Source organism: Somniosus microcephalus, chromosome 5 (assembly GCF_052327205.1).
Source record: "Somniosus microcephalus isolate GS21.2 chromosome 5, FLI_Smic_1.0, whole genome shotgun sequence".
Lineage (NCBI taxonomy): Eukaryota > Metazoa > Chordata > Chondrichthyes > Squaliformes > Somniosidae > Somniosus > Somniosus microcephalus.
In genome coordinates this window covers 300,356,083-300,378,272 of record NC_140991.1, presented here as the reverse complement: position 1 = coordinate 300,378,272, position 22,190 = coordinate 300,356,083, and the positions used below count along the sequence as shown (strand labels likewise).

The window sequence follows — 22,190 nt, the reverse complement described above, 5'->3', positions numbered from 1 at the left end:
TTTAGAAGATTGAGAGGGGATCTCATTGAAACCTATAAAATTCTGTCAGGTCTGGACAGACTAGATGCAGGAAGGATGTTTCTGATGGCCGGGGAGTCCAGAACCAGGGGTCATAGTCTAAGGATAAGGGGTAAGCCATTTAGGACTGAAATGAGGAGGAATTCTTTCACCCAGAGAGTGGTGAACCTGTGGAATTCTCTGCCACAGAGGGCGGTGGAGGCCAGTTCATTAAATATATTCAAGAAAGAGTTGGATATATTTCTTGAGGCTAAAGGGATCAAGGGATATGGGGAGAAGGCAGGGACAGGGTACTGAATTTGGATGATCAGCCATGATCTCATTGAATGGCGGAGCAGGCTCGAGGGGCCGAATGGCCTACTCCTGCTCCTATCTTCTATGTTTCTATGTTTCTATGTCCACAGCAATAGGGATGCAGCACTTTTCAAACTAACCATAATTTTTCTTCAAAGAGAAACTGTCATTTACTTATTTTATTGCCTCTCTTTCACCCATTGTCTCACTGGCAACATACACCTTCTTGGCCAAGAGGATGATCTGGAAACCTTTCTCAGGCCTTTTCCTCTCTGCTAGACTTCAAGAGGTTATGCAAAAGTGACGTAGGGTGGCTGGGTTTTTGATTTTTTCCCCCGGGAAGCACATACATGCCATCCTAGAAAACTCACAAAAGCTTACCCAACAGCTTCACAAAAGATGACAACCCAAACATAGCCCTGAATGTAGGCCTGTGCGATGTAATTACACTAAATGTGCAGTGGGCCACAGGCTTGTTAGAACTGAAGCTGCAGGTTTAGCCAACATTCTTGTATTGTGGAAGACTGTGGTAAAAAAGTGCAGTGAATTTCTTTCATTTCTTGTGAGAAATTGTAGGCTATTGTGGATATATAGTGGTACACTCTGTTGTAAAATTCAACTGTTGAATTATATTGATATAGTTTACACAGTTCTCACAGTGACACACAAACGTTCTTCTCCCCCCTCCCATCAGTTCACAGAAGCACTCTTATGTTTTCTCACCCTGGCAATCTTCTCCCTTCTCCACTTCCCCCAGTTTACATTGGCACATTTAAACCACCTTCCACCCAATTCATGATGGCAATCTCCTCTGCACCTCTCCCCTCCCCGATTCAGTCTGGTACCCTTAACTCTACCACCCAGTGCTGCGCGCCAGCTCCTGCCTCCTCTGGCTGCTCCAGAGGATTGAACGCCATTGTACGCTGTGGGAAAGATGTCATGGGAATTCTGATGCCAGGTATGCAGTGGTGTACAATCTCTTGGAGCAGTAATAGGAGGTAGGAGCCAGGAGTGGTACTGAGTAGCAGGGAATGCTGCTGATTCTTTAAGCCTCCTTTGAAACTGGCATGGAGGCGGGATGGGGGCGGGTCCCCCGATTTCGGGGTTTTAAACCCCCACACGCCTCTAATCCCGACTCCACGGTCCAATGAAAATCCAGCCCTATGACTCTATGAACGACGGGACCAACGGTATTTCTCAACTGATGAAATTTAAGGAAGAAACAGAGGAGAAGGAAATAGGGTGAAATAGAGTTAAGTTAGATACAGAAAGAGAAATAAACAGGGAAATGAAGATTAGATTAAGTGAGAGAGAAAAAAGAGACAAAAAGTAAAATTAAGAAAAAAATTAAAAATTTTGAATTTTAAAAATCTCGAAGAACAATTTACTACCTGCAAGAATGAAGCTCCACAGATTCAATTATTCCCTTTCTGGGCCGAAGAGGTGGAGTGGCATTGCAGGAACATAAATCTCATCATTAAAATGGTACTTACACTGTTAAGCACCAGCCCTAACATTCTGCGACGAGTTTAATTGGTAATTAACGCGAAAATGCAGCAATTTCTTGAAACTCACGGGGAGGTTGACGATGAGCTGCCGTTTCCTTGAGACTAACGGCGGAGCGGCGCAAATCATCCAGCAGTTTGTGGCGATTCGCAACTGACGCTATATTTCTTCCTCACCACAAATTGCTAATGATTTACACATTGATAACAGCGTGCACATTAAACTCGCCATCATTTTGCCAGCAAATGCTGGCCCAATGATTTTGACAGCATGTAGAATGAAGCACGAGTTTGAGGCAGCAGATAGCAATGGCATTGAGTACAGTTAAGAACAATGGCAGAAGCTTGAAGACAACCCAGGCTTGCATTTGTCCAACTGCTTCCTGTCAGCATCATTTAAAACCTCCTGTGGTTGGCAATGTAACAGGGTTGGCACAACTGCCATGGAGACATCACTTTCATTTACAATAAATAGGCGGTTGTTGTTAGTTATTAGCCAGCTGGTGGGTTTCCAGGGCACTATTCTGAAGAAGAGAGTTGGAAGATAGTCAGAGAAAGAGGGAGCATCTTTGGTGTTATATATCATGCCAAACCAAGCCTTACATTTTACCAGTGAAAATTCAAGAATAAGATCATATATGATCATATATGATACAGAGTTAAGAATTGGTTAGGCAAAGTAAGTCTGTACAAATGCAGGAAGCCATTACAGTAACACAATCAGCAAACTAAGTATTTATAATTTAGTATAATATGCATTCCAAATTTGTTCTAAATAGGCCAAGCGTCTAAATGAGCTAGGCAACAGGGAGAAAGAGCGACATGAAGGTCAGTAGCAGTAGCTGTATTATAATGTAAAACACTTATTTCTCAGTGAAACCTGTTCTTCCAGTCAGCTGACTGCATTATTCAAGTGGTAAGGCACCATAATATTGTCAGAGTATTATAGATTTTCCTGTCACAAAAGGTGGAGCTACACAAAGCAGATATGAAATTCTACAGTTAAACGCCAATACAACTGTGCATGTGTTCTAAAAAACAAACTGAGCCTGTCAAGCTGGGCATGCTGAGGGCCGTCACGCCCTCATGGTTCGATGACCGTGTGAAGTGCTCAACCTTCGATATCGAGTTTCGGAACATCATTAGAGTCCCTCAAATGTGTCACCGTCTTGTAACACAGACAACATTCATTTATTGTCTTTAGAGAACAAAATACTTTTTCATAGCAGTACTCTGAGTGATATTTGAGTTTTTAAATTACATAATTAATTTATAGCATCAACTTTCTGGCCTGGTTTAGCTTGGCAATCTCAGACAGCAACTAATTGGATCTAAAGGTGAAGGGAAAATGTAGAGGGGGTAACTTTTGTTCAATGTATTTGCCTTTTTATACAAGAAATTTATAGCTTTAGCAGGAAATTCTTAGACTTAAAAAAAAATCCCTCCCTCCTTGCTAAGGCACTTCAAAGTTGCAAAACATATTTTTCTATAAGTTTTTAATGAATATCATAAATCAGTATTAAAGAGTATTGAACCATGGAGCTATTTTTGCCAAATAGTTCCACCCCCCCCCATTTTGAACATTTGTTTTACCCCCTCCCCATCCTGAATCAGGGCAGTCAGGTAACCTGCTTGCAAGCTGTGTGAGTCAGCTACTAGGTGAGAAAGAAGAGTTCATTAGTTCATTTACCAACCAATTCCCCTCCCCAGTCTCCAAGAAAGTACTTGGTGCCTCCCCTTTGATAGTGTGACCCAGAGTTGGAATGTACCATATCGTCAATAGTGAGCAGGAACCTATGTCCCACCACTTGACCACATGGCATGTTGGCACATTCATTTGCCATACCATTCTCCCTTGAAGGTTCTTTATGTCACACTATTCTCTGAATTAAACAGGAGAAAATTCACTGTGATCATATTTCCTTCAAATAAAAATCCTTTTAACAGTAACTGCCTTAAAAAATAAACAATGGTTCACATGTGATAAACAAACTACATCGGGAGAGTGGCAATTTACAGCTAATAAATCACCATTTATGCAAAGAAAGAAAGACTTGCATTTTTGTAGCGCCTTTCATGACCACCGGATGTCTCAAAGCGCTTTACAGCCAATGAAGTACTTTTGGAGTGTAGTCACTGTTGTACAGGAAACTTTGTGCTATCCGGCACCGACGGGACCGAGCTGTTGCCGTTCCCTCAAAACTGCCGGACAAACCAGCGTTAATGTTGAAGCATACGGAGCTTTTCAGCTCCCTATCTGGCAACAAACACTGTTGCTTAGCAACAGCTTCTAAACAGTCGGCCGTACCTTGGAAGCGTCTCTGTCGCTTAGCAACAGCTTCAGAGAGACTTTGCAGAGCCTGACTGTTGAGAAAAAAAAGCCACGAGAAGAAAAAAAACCTAACAAAACGGCTCCTGATTTTTGCCGGTGGCTCGAGCTCGCCGGACATTTAGCCTCCGGATAACACAAAGTTTCCTGTAATGTGGGAAACGCAGCAGCCAATTTACGCACAGCAAGCTCCCAGAAACAGCAACGTAATAATGACCAGATAATCTGTTTTTGTTATGTTGATTAAGGGATAAATATTGGCCTGGACACCGGGGATAACTACCCTGCTCTTCTTCGAAATAGTGCCATGGGATCTTTTACGTCCACCTGAAAGAGCAGATGTTTAACGTCTCATCTGAAAGACGGCACCTCTGACAGTGCAGCACACCCTCAGCACTGCATTGCAGTGTAACCCACATAACGCACTCATGCTGGTGACATTTCAATGATTTATTCAACATAATTCATTGCTTCCTGATGCATTCCTCTATATCTAGTCAGTTTCTGACAGAATAGATTTAACAGATAAATATAGTTTCCAGTAATGCATTTCTTTAGGTTCTCCAGTCATTAACAGACACGAAGAACCATAATGCACATAAAGTTGGGCAAGCCCTGGGAAGTCCAAGCCAGACTAATGCCAACATTTTCTGTCTGTCTGAGAAGAACAACAAAGAAAAGCCAACATAGCAATTGCAGTATTGATTTCTTGCCTCGAGATAAGACTTGTAATATTATACAGTTGAGTACTTGTGGCTTGTACTACTGACAGCTAGTGGCAGTAAAAAGTAATGCCTAACTTTTTGCAAAACTAACAAAATACCTGTCGTGTTGTACACAGCGAGTCAGACATTACACTGCTGCAAAAGGGAGGGGCTGTCTTTTGATTGGTTCTTGGAAAATAAATATTTTCATTGCCCACCATAGGTAAATAAATTAAAAACATGTTTTACATAGCATACTTCTGTAAATAAATTAATTTCTGTATGTAAGCTATTTACTGTCTATCTGCTTTGGGTGTGTTTTTATATTGCAGGCCAAAAATATATAGGCCTGGAAATTCTACAGGGGGTTTCCCGATCTGTGGCACAACCCCCCAGAGAAATGGGGTAAACAGCCATTTCCCTGGCTGTTCCGCAAATCTACCACCAAATTTATGGTGGGAGATCAGGAGGACTGCTATGAAATTTCAGGACCATAAAACTTAAAAAAGATTAAACTAATTTGTATCTTCTTCTTAAACATTTCTACAATGTTACCAAAACAAATTTAAATAAATGCTTAAATTCAGGCCTTTTATTTAGAGCATCCTTCCCTTGAGTAATGGTACAGTCCTTTACGAACTTACTGCATTATACTTAGAACCCAAAACCAAAATTATTCCTATAAACAATCAATAACATTGCAGCTTCTGTAAAACATTTAGAGGGAAAAATTGGGTTGGTTTGCTGAGGCGCAAACCCCCTAGTGCCCGGGCGTGGCGCCGCTAACACCTCCCCTGAAATTCAGCAGGAGGTTAGTGGCGGCGGTAGCACCCATGGTGTTGCCGTCATCGTCGTTGTAGTGTATGTACCTTTAAGAGAGAACTACTTTTACTGCTCCTGTATACTGTAGTACCGGCAGTGACCACACCTGTATATAAGCCTTGCGCATGCCTCTGTACTGTTAGTCTTTAGACTGCCCTCCTCCAGTAAACACCTGTTGATTGTTAATTTACAGCCCCCGTCTAGTTATTGGAAAACATCATACTTTAAGAATCAACGGATTCAATAGTGGCGACGAGGTCGATTCGAATCTACCTGCAACTCTGCATTTCCTTTCAAGGATTCGCTCCGGGAGGACGGTGGAAGAAAGTCGAGGCCAGAAGCATGGGCGTCGACCACGAGCAACCACCCAGTCATCCGGCAGAGAGTGAACATCGCAGGGGAGGCTGTTGAGGGCTGGGCTTGGTTCTCCAGCCACGACGATCCAGCAACAGACTGGCAACAGGTACAGCGCAGACCCTTCCCGGACAGCTGCGGCTGGAGCCGACCACGGGGTAAGAGAGAGGGTGAAGCGCACAGGGCGCAGCCGGGGGGGTTGAAGACCGAGCGGCGTCGACGGAAAACAAAAAGAGAGGGTAAAGCACAGGAGAATGCGCAGAGCGCAGCCAGGGCTCAAGGGCTGAACAGCGTCCGCGAAAAAAAAAAAGGAAGCGTGGGAGACGCCATTGAGCTGCGGAGAAGAAGGGAGAGCGCGGGAGACGCCATTTTAGAAGCCGCAGCGGAGAAGAAGGGCGAGCGCAGGAAGAAAGGAAAGCGCGGGAGACGCCATTTTGTGCCAGCGGAGAAGAAGGGAGAGCGCGGGAGGCGCCATTTTAGATAGTTTAATCATACCCAGGGATGTCGAAGAGTGGCAGTATCACTGCGTTCGACAATGAAGTCGAAGATTGGGCGACATATGTGGAACGCATTGAGGTGTACTGCAAGGCGAATGAAGTGCCAGATGTTAGGAAAGCACTGGTTTTGTTAAATTCCATGGGTGCAAAAACTTATGGCTTACTGTGAAACCTAATAACCCCAGAGAAGCCAGTGGATAAGAACTTCGAAAGCATAGTGGAAATCCTACAGGATCACTGAAACCCCACACCGCTACTGATAGCAGAAAGATTTAAGTTCCACAAAAGGAAACAGCATAAAGACGAAAGTAATGCTGAGTACTTAACGGAACTGCGCAAGCTATCGAAACACTGCCAGTTTGGATTGGGACTAGCAGATACGTTAAGGGACAAGTTTGTGTGTGGGCTTCAAAGTGAAGGAACCCAGAAACGGCTTCTATCAGAAAAGGATCTTTCGCTGGACAAGGCTTTCAGCATGGCAGTATCACACGAAGCAGCCGCACGGGGCGCTGCAGAGATACAACGGAGACCGCAAGAATATGGCACCAATGAAATGTCATATGGAGCAGGGAAGTGTTATCGCTGCGGCAGAACAACACACGACCAGAAGGATTGTTGGTTCAAGGACCAAGTGTGCAGACAGTGTAGAAAAGCAGGACACATAGCAAGAGTCTGCAGGTCAGGGAAGAAAACCAGCAGCAAGAAATCGCCACGGGAGAAGTACAAAAAGGTACATAAGGTGATGGACAGTAGTTCAGACGAACAGAAAAGTGATACAGACTCCGGAAGCAAGGAGCTGGGTTGTCTGAAACTACATAAGGTAATCAAAATGGAGGATCACCAGACTATCTGGGTCACGCTCAAGATAGACGGAGTCCAAGTGGAAATGGAATTGGACACAGGATCAGCCCTAACAGTCATAAACCAAAGGGACTACAAGCGGCTATTCTCACATATACCCTTGAAAGCTACAGAGATTGTCTTGAAGACGTACACAGGGCAAAAAGTCTACCCCAAAGGAAAAATAAGGGTGAACGTGATATACAAAGGCCAGGAAATACCCAAAATGGACCTATATGTGTGGCCAGATGGAGGACCACCACTACTAGGACGTGAATGGATCCGGAAGATACAATTAGATTGGCATTCCATACAGGCACTGAAGGTTGAGGCCAAAAAGGATGACGACGTCACACCTGGCCGACTGTCAAAAATGCTAACTGACGCACAAGAAGTGTTCCAGGAGGGACTCGGAACATTAAAAGGCATAACAGCGACGATTAAAATAGAGGAAAATGCAAGCCCAAAGCTTTTTAAGGCCAGACTGGTGCCTTATGCGATCCGACCAGCCGTCGAAGCAGAGCTGGAAGGGTTGGAACGTTCAGGAGTACTGTCCAAAGTGGACTGGAGCGAGTGGGCTACACCCATCGTTCCTGTAATGAAGAGGTCGTTGAGTAATACGCCTGGGGAACCAAAGAAGGTCCGCATCTGTGGGGATTTTAAGGTGACAGTGAACCCAGTCCTTCACACGGTACAATATCCACTTCCACGGATTGAGGATATTTTCGCCTCGCTATCTGGAGGTAAATGCTTCACCAAGATTGATCTGGCCCAGGCGTACCTGCAAATGGAGGTGGAAGAAGCCTCGAAACAATACCTCACGATCAACACTCATAAAGGTCTCTACCAATACAACTGGCTGGTGTTCGGGGTAGCATCAGCTCCGGCTATTTGGCAAAGGGCAATGGATCAAGTCCTGCAAGGGATTCCAGGGACCCAGTGTTATTTGGACGACATCCTGGTCACGGGCGAAAATGACAGTGATCACCTCGCCAACCTGGAGAAGGTGCTCACTAGATTAAAGGAATATGGGCTATGAGCTAATCGCCACAAGTGCGAGTTTTTCCAGAAGCAGATCTCGTATTGTGGCCACGTTATTGATGAAGAGGGGTTACATAAGTCCCCTGAAAAGATTGAGGCAGTAATCAAGGCTCCAGCACCGGAAAATGTGTCACAACTGAGGTCGTTCCTCGGGCTGGTGAACTACTACCATAAGTTCTTACCAAATTTGTCTACAGTATTACACCCACTGAACACCCTACTGCAAACGGGGGTACCATGGAAGTGGAATGACAAATGTAAACGAGCTTTCCAGTGCAAAGAATTGATCACATCAAAAGAGGTGTTGGCCCATTTCAACCCAGCACTACCAATTCGGTTGGCGTGTGATGCATCACCCTATGGTATTGGAGCGGTGCTGTCGCACAAATTCCCAGACGGGTTGGAGAGGCCAGTAGCCTTTGCGTCTCGGTCACTAACCTCAGCCGAGCGCAACTATGCCCAGATTGACAGGGAGGCCCTCAGCCTAGTATGGGGAGTAAAAAAATTCAACCACTATCTGCATGGGCAGAAGTTCACCTTGCTGACTGACCATCAACCACTTGTTTCCATCTTTAATCCAAAGAAGAGCGTTCCGGTGATGACTGCACAACGGCTACAAAGATGGTCCCTTTTTCTAGGGGCGAACCAATATGAAATAGAGTATAAGGGCACGAAACAGCATGGAAACGCTGATGGGCTATCATGCCTGCCACTGCCTACTGCGGAGGAAGCACCAGCAGTGGACCCTATCGAAATATTTTATTCGTCGATAATTGAACGATTGCCAGTAACTAACGCGGATATAGAGGAGACCCGCAATGATCCGACACTGTCTCGGGTATATGATTTGACGGTGAAGGGATGGCCAACACATGGCGACTCACTGTTGTCAGCATTCTTATCCAGAAGAGAACAGCTGTCAGTATGCCAGGGGACAGTGATGTGTGGATCCTGAGTGGTAATTCCACCCAAGTTAAGGGAGAGAGTGCTCAATGAGCTTCACGAAGGCCATCTGGGAGGGGTGAAAATGAAAAGCCTTGCCAGGGCTTATGTGTGGTGGCCAGGGATCGATCAACAAATCGAGGACCTAACAAAGAGCTGCTCAGGATGCCAGAAGGTCCAAAATGCACCACCACATGCCCCTCTACACCCATGGGAGTGGCCCTCCTCTCCATGGCAACGGGTGCATATGGATTTTGCTGGTCCATTCATGGACTCAATGTTCTTAATAGCAGTGGATGCGCACTCGAAATGGCCTGAGATGATCAAAATGTCCTCCACCACTACAGAGAAAACGATTGCAGTCCTACGGACCATATTTGCCAGGAACGGCTTGCCAGAGCAGATTTGCTCTGATAACGGACCACAGTTTGTGTCCGAAGAGTTTTGAAAATTTATGAAAAGGAATGGGGTAAGGCATTACACATCCGCCCCATATCATCCAGCCACAAATGGATTGGCTGAGAGGTTCGTACAAACCTTTAAAAAGGCGATAAAGGCCATGTGCGATGATGACATTCCACTACAGCATAAGGTGGACAATTTCCTGTTAGCCTACAGAAATGCGACACATGCAGTTACCAACCAGACCCCGGCCATGATGTTCTTTAACCGAAGGTTGAGATCTCGTCTGGATTTGCTCAGGCCAAATGAGTGAAGGAATGTTGAGGATAAGCAATTCCAGCACATTAATGAGAAGCCGACAAGGAGCTTCAATGTAGGACAACCAGTCTTGGCCCGCGACTACCGAACAGAGAAATGGCAACCCGGAACGATATGCACACGGCAGGGGCCACTAATGTACACAGTGGATGTCAGGGAGAACATTGTGAGACGCCACGTCGACCAGATCCTAGCGTCACAGGAACAAGTCAACCCCATGTCTCGTGTACCTGGGGATGAACCCGACATACCGGTAGCATCTACCCCAGAAACAGTAGCAGCGGAAACTGATGAACTAACCGACGAAAGGGAGCCAGAATCGCCTCCGCACCAAGAACAAGAACCTCAGGAAAGGCGCTATCCAGAAAGGATCAGGAAGCCGCCCCAAAGACTGAATCTATAAATGGACTATTTCAGTTTAATGTGCATGTTAAAGTGTTAACTGTTATTTGAATGTTATGGGTACTGTTAATCTAAAAGGGGAGGAATTGTAGTGTATGTACCTTTAAGAGAGAACTACTTTTACTGCTCCTGTATACTGTAGTACCGGCAGTGACCACACCTGTATATAAGCCTTGAGCATGCCTCTGTACTGTTAGTCTTTAGACTACCCTCCTCCAGTAAACACCTGTTGATTGTTAATTTACAGCCTCCGTCTAGTTATTGGAAAACATCATACTTTAAGAATCAACGGATTCAATAGTCGTGCGCAGTGCCCTGGCCGCAAACTTCCCTTGCGCCCCCTGACCGATCGCTGGACAATATGTGCGACAGGATCAGGGGCGGCTTGGCAGCGGCGGCGACGCAAGTTAAAGGGCAGGTGTCAGGCGGCCATTTTTATTTTGGCTGACTGCCAGCACCTGCCCCCTTCCGCTTTTGTATGCGGGGTGCCAGCTGCGATCACTCAGCCCGGCACCCCACTTAGAATAGATTACAAAATATAAAGACCTGCTTCACGTCTTTCTCACAACTTTGTTTTTCCTCAGCTGTATCTGTATTCAGTCCTTTGTGGTACATCAGCCAGTAGATAGTGTAGATGTCCTTACTTTCAAGTTACTTTAGAAAAAGTTAACTTGTTCTGATATTTTACGCAAAAAGAATCTGGTTACTATTAAAAATGGTTTCGGTTCTCCGTAATTTTTCATTAGAGGCGCAGGGACTTACAAACAGCAAGTCCTGGTATGATCTGTGAATGACCAATCTTGATGTCAGTCATAAATATTTCCAGAAGTTGCAGACATCGATGCATGTTTGGGTACTGTAGCCTGCTAGTTTGACTCTTCAATTAGCAGTAAAGAGTTTGGGAACTTGCATGATCTCAAGGTTGAGGCATCTCATATAAGGACAGATGTCCAAAAGAAAACATCAAGGGCAATTTCAATCCTACCCGCCCGGTGACTTACCCACCAACATCCCACCTGGATCCCACCATCTTAAATTTCAACTTGCTTTTCTGCCCAGGCTGACGCTGACAGGGCCTTTCTTTAAATATGCAGATTGGGGTCCAATGATGTCATTGGGCTCCGACTGCACTTTTAACTGTGGCCTGAGTAGGGAAGCCATTGGGGTATTCCCACCAGGTAAAAACAGTGGGAAGACGATCCTGGAGCAGAAGAGGTAATTTAAGGTTCTTTTTTATTACTGTTCTTGTGGAACCAGGAGGAGCAGGATTTAATTAAGAAAAATTGAGCACATTTTCCTTTTTAGATTAAAAAAATTCAATGTCCACATTCACCATGAATTCCACAATTTTGCAAAATGTACCAAATAACCACCAGACCCTTCTAGAAAATAAGACGTGTGCTATCAGCATTTGTACCCCCTTTCAGGATTTCATGCAGTTCTGTTTTTTTCCCGTCCAAAATGTGTGAAGGAATGTTGGGTAGACCTACAGCTTAAGCTACAAGCCCTATGTACCACTTCATTATCAGTGTAAATACTTGTTTTTTTCACTTGACTTATATTTAGAGTTATTTTTGAGTGTCAGCTTTTCAAGGGCTGCATCAGCTTTTTTGAAGCAGTTTTTAGGTTGGCAAATACGAAACTGCTGCTTATACAGTTAGTACCTGTTACTTACTGGCAATTTAATCCAAACTCCAACAGTGCCCGTCAGCTGAGTACTTGACTAGCTGTTATACAACCAGCCAAACACCTATTTCAATATCAGATTGGCTGAAAGAGGCACAGCGCAGCATTTTAAAACATGCTTTTGATTAAAATTGGGTTTGCCTCTGACTCTCCCTTTCTCCCTTTGCGTTAGCCTCTCCTCGATTGTGTTTAACCCCCTTCTGCATGTCACACACACAGTCTTTAAGGCATTGATGTTAACTTGAGGCAGGAGTCATGCGGGCAGGGGTCGAGGCGGATGTCAAACAGTCTGGACCTCTGCCGCATGAGGCCCGGGAGATTTGAACTCATGGGCCTCATTTGCGGATGCCCCATCAGTCGCCTGCTCAAACCCAGTGGGAAGAGGCAGATGGCCAGCGGGTGAGAGTGGGATTTCAGGCGGGAAGAGGCCGCTGCCGGGGACCCATCGGAACGGTCCCCAGCACTCAGGTAAATGGTTGGTGAGAGGGTTCGGGAGGGACTTGCGGTTGGGGGAGAGGGATGAAAATGGAGGGTAAGAGGACCAAGGTTTCCTTGTGGAGCGTGGAGAAACACTGCTGCTGCTCCTGGCACCACGAGGAAACTAAAAAAAAAAAATCACATACTTTTTTGGGCCTCTTTTAGCCCCTGCTTCTCTTGTCGCCAGATTGGCCCAGCGGGGAAGCCACAATGCCTTATCCTCACAGGCCGGGCTCCGATGATATCTCATGCCCCTCCTTTGCATATTTAACAAAGGACCCCGTTTGCCTTATGGGTAGGTGAGGTGCCTGGCCTCCACCCTGATGGGATGGCTTAGATTGACAGTAGGGGGTGACTGTGTGGTCTACCACTCCATGTGGCAACATGTTATAGCACCAAAGTTCTATACCACCGAGCTGCCTTTTCAACTTTTTCTCTTTAACACGGTCTCAGCTATGTTTCACTGCAGACACAGGAAAACGCAGCCAAGACTGAGTTTTAAAAAAATGAAGTTGTCGTTTCAGGATTGTTCTGCGAATATATCAACAATGCTGAAATCAATACCAATTAACAGACTCATTCTGGAAGGATTTCACAGCCTGCGGTCTGTGTTTGCTTCACTGAAATCTCTCTTCTGTGCTGACCCCGACAACCAAGGATTTCCCTTAAAAGAACAGAAACTGTTAAATGGGATGGGCAATATGGAATGGGGAGAAAGCTTAAAAATAAAAGTGCCGACCTCTGCAGTGATCTCCTATAATATCACTGTGTGCACGGCATCATGAAAAGGGTTAAACGCTCCCAATTCCCTCCCCTCCTCCACACACTGTTCAGTTCTTAATCTCAGCAGTCTCATGGGAAAGCAGTGAGTGCAGGTCAGGTGCTTCCCAGGGAGCAAAGTGGGTTTATTTTCTTCCCGTTGCTAATGTGAAATCCATTTTAGATTTTACCTACTTTTTTGCTCACATGGAAGACTGGAAGAAATTATACCCATTGGGGTAGTTCCCATGCGGCTCTTGTGCGCCTCTTAGTGGCTGGTTTCAGAGAACAAATGGGAGAAGTCTAGGAGCAGATCCCCCCCACCTGCCCTCTCATTGCATGATGCAGGAAACTGATTGACCAAAGGGAAATAATAACTTAAAGGGGAAAGATCACTCTGCAGGGTGGGGAGGGAGGAAAGATTACCCTTCTATATCACAACTGAAGGGAGATATTTCAACTGACAGCATCATCTTGTGTCGAATGGCTGGAAAAGAAGTGCTCAGATGATATATCTGGTGGATCAGTGTCCACCATTCTGACCAAAACAAAACTTTATTCACACGCACACAAAGTAATCAGAACAACTATCTGTTCCATCTTTGGGTTAATGAGTTGAAAGGATAAGCCTGAAAGTCATTTTCAAGCAAGAACTGGGCCAATTTAGAATCACTGGGATTTTTCTAAGCTTGTTAAGTGTTGCACACAATGGATGCCACCACTGACTACTCGAGGCATGTGCAACAACAACCGAAGCTGTACAATAAATCAATATGGTCTGACCTTCCACGGACGTTCGACCGATTTCCTGATGGAGACAAGTGGAACCTCCAAGGAAATGGGGCAGAGCCGGTTATGTCTGGTCTCCACCGTTTCTGCGATGTCTTGTAAGGGGCATAACTTTCACCTGCTGCTTTACAAGGCAAATGATGGGCTGGGGGTGGGGTCAGGGGCAGGGACTCCCACTCCTGACCCTGGCAAGGGCCTAGGACCCTTGCAAAGGACAAAATAATTATATATTTATTTTTAAAGAAAACATTTCCTGGATCAGCCTTCTTGCTTTGGGGCCGATTGAAGCAGTCAGACAAACTTCCACTGGCATGGGGCAGGCAGATGCCATAGAAGCACCCGAAGTGGCACTTTTGCCCACTGGCGCCTTGCAAATGGGATACCCCCATAACTGACCCTGCAAACGGCGGCAGTGGTCAGTGTTGGAGGGCACGGGGGCAAATCGCCACCCATGCTCTATTTCTCATGTAGAATTAAAGGAATCAAAATAACTGACATAAAAGTTGGATTCAGAATTCCCTCAACCCTAATATAGGGTCAGAGAGACTGGCAGATTTTATATTTGGTTCAGTTCAGACTTTGGAGATACCAGTTTTGACTCAGCCATGGAAACGACTACAACACTAGAGAGCAACTCTACTGAAAACTTGGAAAAATAACTTTAAATTTCATTCAGATCGTTTTTAAAAAAAGATTTAATTCCCCTCCCCCACCCTGTAATCTCATTACTGTTTATCCTGCTTCTGAATCAGCTCGAGTAACTATGACAGGTCGCTTTTGTATTTGACCTGAAATTTCTAGACCAGCGAGTTGAAAAGGATGCTACATTTCCATCTGCCCTGCAGAGCACTACTGCTTCAAAAAGCTAGAAAGTCTACTAACCCAAATGGTATTAAGCAGCTCAAATTCATAGAAAAATGCATTTTGAAAGCACTTTAGAGACTTTTCCCAATTTGATTTACTTCTTCCTGAGCACTGCAGCTTGAAGAAAATGATTCTCAGGAAAGACTGCAGAACATGCAGGATATTGATTTGTCAATATAAATGACATTACTTTTTATACTCATTAAAATAACTCTTTTTTTTATTCCAGAACTCTTACTTTGTTCTGGTCAGTTTTCTCCTTTTCCCTTCTCAGCTGAAATTATTGACTCATTACTAGGACACAGTTCCACATACACTGGTCACCTTCCAGTGCTTCAATCTGGTCTTTATTCATGTGCAAGGCTTGACAATGACTGTCCGCAGGCTACTTGACCGTCGGGGGTGCATTCCAGCTACGTCAGATTCTCCCTTCACCCAAAATTCACACATGTACTTCCAGCTAGGGTGACTGTCTAACGAACGGGAGCAGGAATCCCGGATGATTTTCCCCACCACATTCCAGGGATGCTGAGGTATTCCTGAAGCCACGCTGACTGAAATCAGCTAAATTAACATAAACTACACATTGAACCAGAGACGTTCCTGGTCTCACTGCTCACTAGATGAACTGATTGAACCACCAACAAAGTTGGGGTGCTTTTAAAGAAGCACTAATATTTCTCTAGATTTGGTCTACTTAAACTGTGACTCACAGATACCAACTCCGCATGGATTCCACATACTGAATGTATCTCACAGATATCAACTCCGCATATTGACCGAACAGAGAGAGGAAAGAGAAAGATAAGATAATGAACCAGAAAAAGAAAGTGAACCAGATAAGAATAAAATGAACCACAAAAGGAGAGAAAGGGGGAGATAGAAAATAACAGAAAAGGAAGAAAGAGAAAAGGAGAACAAACGAGAGAGACAGAACCAGAAGGCAGGGAGGAGGGAGGGAGAGAGAAATAGAGAGGGAGAGAAGGGAAGGAAAGGAGAGAGAAAGAAAGAATACAGAAAGGCATACAGAAGAAATGGAAGCAAAGAAGGGAAGGAACGAGAAACAGAAAGGAAAGAGAGACATAAGTGAAGGAGCTAAGAATGATAGATAGTTTAGAAAGAGGTGACAGACAGAAGGGAAGGAGCAGAGAGTCAGACACAAGGAAGGAGTATAACAAGATTCACAAAAGAGATGAGAGAAACAAAAATGAAGGAGCAGAGAGGCAGATTTGAAAAAAAAAACAAAAGCAAAAAAGTGTCAAAACAAAAGAACAAATAAATGCATCAAAACAAAATACAAAGAAAGGGACCTTGAAAGTAAAAAATGCAAATATGTGCAAAACAATTCTGACCCAGCACAACCCAGCTTTCATAAAGCTAAAAGTACAGGAAGCTCCTTGATTCCAACATTATTTGGGGGCCTGCAATGTTGCCTATGCATTGCCTGAGCAAACCTCTGGAAATTGTGTGCCAGGTAAATCAAATTAATTTTTTAGGGCTTAATTAGATTATTTCATGCCTCAGCTAGTATCTCCAGTACTGCCCAGCTGTAAAACAAACAGGTTGTACATGTACCGTCCTGGCGCAGGGTTGGCACAAGGTTGAGCAAAGGTGCACCCGGCCCATCTGATCACAAAATGACTCCTTCTTTGTAATTTTGACTATATGCCAGCTTCTGCATTAAGCATTTCTTGTTTTACAAGAAGCTCACTCTCAATCTGGCATGAATACAACCCATGGTGGCCAAGTGGCTTATTTTAACATGGATGCTCTGAATAGCACCTGTCTAAAAGGATAGAAAGTGTTGAGTTTAAATGATACAAACGTTTCCCAATGGAATCCTTCTTTTGAAAATAATTTCTACTTAACATTAAGAAGTAATTGTTTTCCTGTGTCACAGTATTGTGGTTTGTAACTCCTAATCCCCTCCTCTTATAGAAGCAGACACAACATACACAAACTGCCCAGGTATGTCCTGTCCACAAAAAGCAGGACAAATCCAATCCAGCCAATTACCGCCCCATCAGTCTACTCTCAATCATCAGCAAAGTGATGGAAGGTGTCGTCAACAGTGCTATTAAGCAGCACTTACTCACTAATAACCTGCTCACTGATGTCCAGTTTGAATTCTGCCAGGGCCACTAGGCTCCAGACCTCATTACAGCCTTGGTCCAAACATGGACAAAGGAGCTGAACTCCAGAGGTGAGGTGAGAGTGACTGTCCTTGACATCAAGGCAGCATTTGACCGAGTGTGGCATCAAGGAGCCCTAGTAAAATTGAATTTAATGGGAATCGGAGGGGAAAACTCTCCACTGGCTGGAGTCATACCTAGCAGAAAGGAAGATGGTTGTGGTGATTGAAGGTCAATCATCACAGCCCCAGGACATCGCTGCAGGAGTTCCTCAGGGCAGTGTCCTAGGTCCAACCATCTTCAGCTGCTTCATCAATGACCTTCCCTCCATAAGGTCAGAAGTGGGGATGTTCGCTGATGACTGCACAGTGTTCAGTGCCATTTTGCAGCTCCTCAGATAATGAAGCAGTCCATGCCCGCGTGCAACAAGACCTGGATTGTAGTGTCCGTGTGTAGATAAAGACACTGAAGACAGGAGTTGGTTCATAGGTATTTACTAAGCAAGTCTGGGGGGGGGTTTCTAAAGGATATACACAATACACAGGCTTATATAGCCCAAGTGGCAATTACCGGCATTACGCACACCTGGGGCTCTTAAAGGCACATACACCACAATTCCTCCCCTTCTAGCTAACTAGTACATCATATTTTAAGTAATTATTAATTACATGTTATATGCAAAATAATATACATTGCTGTGTTAATTAATTATAAGTTAGTCTCTCAGGAGGCTTCCTGACTCGGTCTGGATAACGCCTCGGGGGTGTAGTAGTTTCTGGTGGTGTAGTAGGTTCTTCTGGCAAGGCTGATTCGGCTTGAAGGCCAGTGTCGGGTTCATCGGGCTCCAGTATCACCGGATCGGAGGTAGATATGGGTATCTCTACTTCATCGTTAGATGTATAGAGTGGTGGTGTAGGTTGTCCCTTTTCGGATGACTTGATGATTTGGTCAGCATGGCACCTTATTATGCTGTCTCCGATGTCCATGGTATACATCAGTGGTCCTAATCGTGTGCAGATAGTTCCAGGCTGCCATTTCTCGGTACGGTAGTCCCGGGCCAAAACCGGTTGGCCTATCTGGAAGGCCCTAGTTGGCCTTTCATCCATGCCCTGAAACTGCCGGTTCTCCACGTCCCTTCGGATGTTGGGCTTGACCAAATCCAGCCGGCATCTTAGGTTTCTATTGTAGAACATCATGGCGGGAGTTTGGTTAGTAACCATATGCGTTGCATTCCTATATGCAAATAAGAAGTTATCCACCTTGTGCTGAAGTTTTATGTCTTCATTACCCATGGCCTTGATGGCCTTCTTGAAGGTCTGGACAAACCTTTCAGCCAATCCATTGGTGGCGGGATGGTATGGGGCGGACGTGTAGTGCTTTACCCCATTGTTCTTTAAGAACTTTCTGAATTCTTCGGACACAAGTTGCGGTCCATTATCAGAACATATCTGCTCCGGCAGCCCATTCCTGGCAAATATGGTCCTTAATACTGTGATGGTTTTTTCCGTGGTGGTGGAGGACATCTTTATTACCTCCGGCCACTTGGAGTGTGCATCAACTGCGATTAAGAACATTGAGTCCATAAATGGACCAGCAAAGTCGATGTGCGCCCTTTGCCAGGGAGATGAGGCCACTCCCATGGATGCAGAGGGGCCTGTGGCGGAGCATTTTGGACCTCCTGGCATCCTAGGCAGCTCTTGGTCATGTCTTCGATGTCTCCATCGATACCTAGCCACCATACAAACGCCCTAGCTAGGTTCTTCATTTTCACTCCACCCAGATGCCCCTCGTGAAGCTCCTTTAGTACTTTATCCTGGAGTTTGGGTGGAATCACCACTCTGGATCCACACATCAAGGTTCCTCGGCACACTGACAGCTGTTCTCTTCTTTGCGAGAATGCTGGCAACAGTGGTTCGCCATGTGCTGGCCATCCCTTCACTGTTAAATCGTAGACCCGAGAGAGAGTAGGGTCATTTCTTGTCTCCCTTTCAATGGCAGAATTTGTCACCGGTAGACATTCCACTATGGTAGAGTGGAATATCTCTACTGGGTCTACTGTAGGTGCCTCTTCTATCGTTGGCAACGGTAGGCGTGATAAACTGTCAGCATTCCCATGCTGTTTTGACCCTTTGTATTCAATGTTGTATTGGTGTGCCCCTAGAAAAAGGGACCACCTCTGTAGTCTTTGTGCCGTCATAATGGGGACACCTTTTTTAGGGTTGAATATGGAGATGAGGGGTTGATGGTCAGTCAGCAAGGTAAATTTTTGTCCGTGTAGGTAATGGTTGAATTTCTTCACTCCACATACCAGGCTGAGTGCTTCCCTGTCTATCTGGGCATAGTTACGCTCAGCTGAGTTCAATGAGCGTGACGCAAAAGCTATCGGCCGTTCCGAGCCATCAGGGAATCTATGGGACAATACCGCTCCTATGCCGTAAGGGGATGCATCGCACGCCAGTCTGATTGGTAGTGATGGGTTGTAATGAGCCAAAATTTTCTCGGATGTGATTAAGTCTTTACATTTATGGAAGGCACGTTTACAGTCTTCGTTCCATTTCCAAATCACTCCTGTCTGTAGAAGATCATTAAGAGGGTGTAGAATAGTTGATAAGTTCGGTAAAAATTTATGATAGTAATTTATTAATCCCAGGAATGACCTTAATTGTGAATCTTTTTCAGGTGCTGGGGCTTTTTTTTCATCTGTTATTCCATTTGCAGTGCAATAAACCTCTACTCTTTCCACGTATGTGGTCCAATCTTCTATTTCGCCATCAAAAGCCTCAACATTACCAGATTTAGGCATTTCAGAAAAGATATGGTGCTTCCCGCGCTTTTTTTTTTCTCTCTGTAGCAACGATATGGCGCTTCCCGTGCTTTTCCGCCGCTGCTACCGATAACAACGCTGTTTTACTGTGGTTTCCGTTTATTCACTGTTGGAGACTCGTTCCCAACGGAGGTCTAAACGCTGACCTGCTTGCCGCGCCGGCCGTCTCTCGAGTGCACCCTCCCAGTCCGTTATTGCTTGCCTCCGATTTCGCTGCCTGTCTCAGCTGTAGAGCCCGCCGCTGGAGCTCCAGCCTGACGCCCAGGAAGGATTAGCGCAGTACCTGTCACCAGCTTGGCCAGCTGGTGAAACCACAGTTTCTCTTACTTCCTTGAGTCTTCTGGACGCTGGAGGAATCGATGTCCTTGAGGTGCTGCCGAATTGCAGGTAAGTCCGTTTCCACTTCGTCGCCACTGTAGTGTCCGTGTGTAGATAAAGACACTGAAGACAGGAGTTGGTTCATAGGTATTTACTAAGCAAGTCTGGGGGGGGGGGGGGGGTGGTTTCTAACGGATATACACAATACACAGGCTTATATAGCCCAAGTGGCAATTACCGGCATTACGCACACCTGGGGCTCTTAAAGGCACATACACCATAATTGCTCTTAAAGGCACATACACCACATGGATGACATTCAGGCTTGGGCTGATAAGTGGCAGGTAACATTCATGCCACACAATTGCCAGACAATGACTATCTCCAATAAGCGAGCGTCAAACCAACGCCCCTTGACATTCAACGGCATTACCATCAACGAATCCCCCACCATCAACATCCTGGGGCTCACCAATGACCAGAAACTTAACTGGACCAGCCACATAAATGCTGTGGCAACAAGAGCAGGTCAGAGGCTGGGTATTCTGCGGCGAGTGACTCACCTCCTGACTCCCCAAAACCTTTCCACCATCTACAAGGCACAAGTCAGGAGTGTGATGGAATACTCTCCACTTGCCTGGATGAGTGCAGCTCCAACAACATTCAAGAAGCTCGACCACCATCCAGGACAAAGTAGCCCGCTTGATTGGCACCCCATCCACCACCTTAAACATTCACTCCCTCCACCACCGGCATACCGTGGCTGCAGTGTGTACTATCTACAAGATACACTGCAGCAACTCGCCAAGGCTTCTTCGGCAGCACCTCCCAAATCCGCGACCTCTTCCACCTAAAAGGACAAGGGTAGCAGGCGCATGGGAACACCACCACCTCCAAGTTCCCCTCCAAGTCACACACCATCCTGACTTGGAAAATATCGCCGTTCCTTCATCATCGCTGAGTCAAAATCCTGGAACTCCCTCCCTAACAGCACTGTGGGAGTACCTTCACCACACGAACTGCAGCGGTTCAAGGTGACGGCTCACCACCACCTTCTCAAGGGCAGCTAGGGGTGGGCAATAAATGCTGGCCTTGCCAGTGACGCCCACATCCCGTGAACAAATAAAAAATTTGTTTGAGCACATGTGGGCATGAGGACAATTACAGATGTCTTGACAGCAACCTACGACATCCACCAATGACTACCAAAGGAATTGACGAGACATTTATGCTGCCACCAGTAAACTTCCAGTGATTGATTTCAATTGAATTTAAAAGAAATAGATGCAGTTGAATCAAATTTCTGCAGAGGCACGTATTAGTTAATATGCTGCATTATTTCTGATTTCAGTGCACACAGACCAGAAGAAAGGATGATGTCTACATTCGATGCTGCTCACAGATGCTTTGGTAATTCAGGATAAGCTGTACAGCCACCGCCACTGGGCACAGTTTGGTGTTATAAACCAGATTGTTTACTGAACAATTCTAATTTCTTTCTGCATCCAGCCTCTCTGCTAGTTTCCACTACACATCAATCTGAATTGGTTTTCTTGTGCAAACTAGAAACAAATCAAATTTCATTCTGGAGTGGTCTGTCTCGCGATGAGCCCATCTGAATCAGATGTACATCCATTTTATGCTAGTCTAATATAAACCCACTCAAGAGCATGCTCATAATAAATTAATCTGAACCAGACACCACTCTTGGTGTATTGCGAGTACAGCCAATTAAGATCGATCTGAAACAGTTTACTGCTCCAGTGTATGCTGAGCCTATAATGGAAGTATCTATGAACACCATTATAAAATACAGAAAATATCTGTGTCACTTCCTGACAGCTCCAGGCTTATTTATAAACTTCTCCATTTA

The 22,190-nt window shown here is 45.2% G+C and overlaps 1 protein-coding gene across 7 annotated transcripts in view; it reads right to left on the bottom strand.

Moving 5' to 3' along the window:
• The window catches only part of fars2 (phenylalanyl-tRNA synthetase 2, mitochondrial), a 577,514-nt gene that overhangs the window by 139,331 nt on the left and 415,993 nt on the right, over window positions 1-22,190 (bottom strand). The window lies entirely within an intron of this gene.